General features: G+C 41.8%; 1 non-coding gene across 1 annotated transcript; it reads left to right on the forward strand.

The window, feature by feature from the left end:
• Positions 1-646: 646 nt before the first annotated feature.
• On the forward strand, positions 647-778 carry LOC127686547 (small nucleolar RNA SNORA17). Its single transcript, XR_007978162.1, has one exon. It is a non-coding gene; the product is annotated as a small nucleolar RNA SNORA17 (small nucleolar RNA).
• The last annotated feature ends 2,341 nt before the right edge of the window (positions 779-3,119 follow it).

Genomic DNA, 3,119 nt, shown 5'->3' on the forward strand with positions numbered 1-3,119 from the left:
CTCCAGCAGAGCATGGACTGCCAGCTCGGGCCCACGATTTGATTTCAAGTCATTTGTTTTCACTGGCCCCAGACGCCCCTTCTCTCAGAACCCCGCCCCAAGCCCAGACTGGTCCTGGGCATTCTGTATTATAAAATGACCTTTATGAGGAGGTGTTGATATGACCCTATAATTTCCTCAGGATTTGTATGTTGTCAGGCTTTGACACAGGTGAGAGAGTCATTTCTTTACTAGTGTCGCCTCTGGCAAAGTACACAAACTCCTCTGAAGAAATTATCACACCTGCTTAAATATAATGAACACTAAATAAATTCTCTGTCTCTGTCTTTGTCTCTTTTTGTCTCCTTTCTTTCTCTGTCTCTGTCTCACACTCCCTCTTTCTCACACACAGGATATGAAAGCAGGTACGGGGTTAGTTAGGAGGAGGAAGAGATCAGTAGGAGTGTGAGGGGATGATAGTGTAACAGAGGTATAAATATGATTAAATTGTGTACATATACACAATTATACAAATATTGAAAGCCACCATTATGTATAACTAATATATGCTAATAAGATCATGTAAAAAAAAAAATGACAGGGCCCTAAAAGCAAGTTGTAAGACAAAAGTGACTGAAGGAACGAGACATAAGCAACAAGAGATTTCCCTGCCCCTAGAGGCATTGCAGGTGTGGCTGCTATGTCACATGTGAGCCAGTAGGGGGCAGAGAGGAGTAAGGCTATGTCATTGCTCAGCGTTTTGGCCTCAGAACATCTGAATGAATAGTAGCCTAACACCCCCTGAAGAAAGATAGCCAGAGGACTGCAACTTTCTTGAGTTGTCACCCACGCTGGAGTGAGATTTTGGTGGTGTGGCTGCTTTTAACTCTTCCCTGCTCCCGTATGTAACCCTTTGTCTCCACTCCTCTTAGTAATCCTAATAAAAATGCTTGCTTGCCATAGCTATCTCAGCTTTCTTTCTTATACAACACAGGAGGGATGGCACTGCCAATAGCTGGTGGAGATCTCCAACATTTATCTTTGATGAATACCATGCAGTTTTTATTACTATTGCTCTGTACTGCTTTTGGTCAAGAGTGGTAATACCTCAAGAAGATTTTTTTTTATTATTCGATATAATTTATTTACATTTCAAATGATTTCCCCTTTTCTAGGCCCCCCACTCCCCGAAAGTCCCGCAAGCCCCCTTCTCTTCCCCTGTCCTCCCACCCACCCCTTCCCACTTCCCCGTTCTGGTTTTGCTGAATACTGTTTCACTGAGTCTTTCCAGAACCAGGGGCCACTCCTCCTTTCTTCTTGTACCTCATTTGATGTGTGGATTATGTTTTGGGTATTCCAGTTTTCTAGGTTAATATCCACTTATTAGTGAGTGCATACCATGATTCACCTTTTGAGTCTGGGTTACCACACTTAGTATGATATTCTCTAGCTCCATCCATTTGCCTAAGAATTTCATGAATTCATTGTTTCTAATGGCTGAATAGCACTCCATTGTGTAGATATACCACATTTTTTGCATCCACTCTTCTGTTGAGGGATACCTGGGTTCTTTCCAGCATCTGGCAATTACAAATAGGGCTGCTATGAACATAGTAGAACATGTATCCTTATTACATGGTGGGGAGTCTTCTGGGTATATGCCCAGGAGTGGTATAGCAGGATCTTCTGGAAGTAAGGTGCCCAGTTTTCGGAGGAACCGCCAGACTGATTTCCAGAGTGGTTGTACCAATTTGCAACCCCACCAGTAGTGGAGGAGTGTTCCTCTTTCTCCACACCCTCTCCAACACCTGCTGTCTCCTGAATTTTTAATCTTAGCCATTCTGACTGGTGTAAGATGAAATCTTAGGGTTGTTTTGATTTGCATTTCCCTAATGACTAATGAAGTTGAGCATTTTTTAAGATGCTTCTCCGCCATCCGAAGTTCTTCAGGCGAGAATTCTTTGTTTAACTCTGTACCCCATTTTTTAATAGGGTTGTTTGGTTTTCTGGAGTCTAACTTCTTGAGTTCTTTATATATATTGGATATTAGCCCTCTATCTGATGTAGGATTGGTGAAGATCTTTTCCCAATTTGTTGGTTGCCGATTTGTCCTCTTGATGGTGTCCTTTGCCTTACAGAAACTTTGTAATTTTATGAGGTCCCATTTGTCAATTCTTGCTCTTAGAGCATACACTATTGGTGTTCTGTTCAGAAACTTTCTCCCTGTACCGATGTCCTCAAGGGTCTTCCCCAGTTTCTTTTCTATTAGCTTCAGAGTGTCTGGCTTTATGTGGAGGTCCTTGATCCATTTGGATTTGAGCTTAGTACAAGGAGACAAGGATGGATCAATTCGCATTCTTCTGCATGCTGACCTCCAGTTGAACCAGCACCATTTGTTGAAAAGGCTATCTTTTTTCCATTGGATGTTTTCAGCCTCTTTGTCGAGGATCAAGTGGCCATAGGTGTGTGGGTTCATTTCTGGATCTTCAATCCTGTTCCATTGATCCTCCTGCCTGTCACTGTACCAATACCATGCAGTTTTTAACACTATTGCTCTGTAGTATTGCTTGAGGTCAGGGATACTGATTCCCCCAGATTTCCTTTTGTTGCTGAGAATAGTTTTAGCTATCCTGGGTTTTTTGTTGTTCCAGATGAATTTGATAATTGCTCTTTCTAACTCTGTGAAGAATTGAGTTGGGATTTTGATGGGTATTGCATTGAATCTGTATAGTGCTTTAGGCAAAATGGCCATTTTAACTATATTGATTCTACCGATCCATGAGCATGGGAGGTTTTCCCATTTTTTGAGGTCTTCTTCCATTTCCTTCTTCAGAGTCTTGAAGTTCTTGTCATACAGATCTTTCGCATGTTTGGTAAGAGTCACCCCAAGATACTTTATACTGTTTGTGGCTATTGTGAAGGGGGTCATTTCTCTAATTTCTTTCTCAGCCTGCTTATCCTTTGAGTATAGGAAGGCCACTGATTTGCTTGAGTTGATTTTATAACCTGCCACTTTGCTGAAGTTGTTTATCATGAGCTGTAGGAGCTCTCTAGTGGAGTTCTTTGGGTCACTTAGGTAGACGATCATGTCGTCTGCAAATAATGATAGTTTGACTTCTTCCTTTCCAATTTGTATCCCT

Source organism: Apodemus sylvaticus, chromosome 5, assembly GCF_947179515.1.
Source record: "Apodemus sylvaticus chromosome 5, mApoSyl1.1, whole genome shotgun sequence".
In the NCBI taxonomy this organism is placed as follows: domain Eukaryota; kingdom Metazoa; phylum Chordata; class Mammalia; order Rodentia; family Muridae; genus Apodemus; species Apodemus sylvaticus.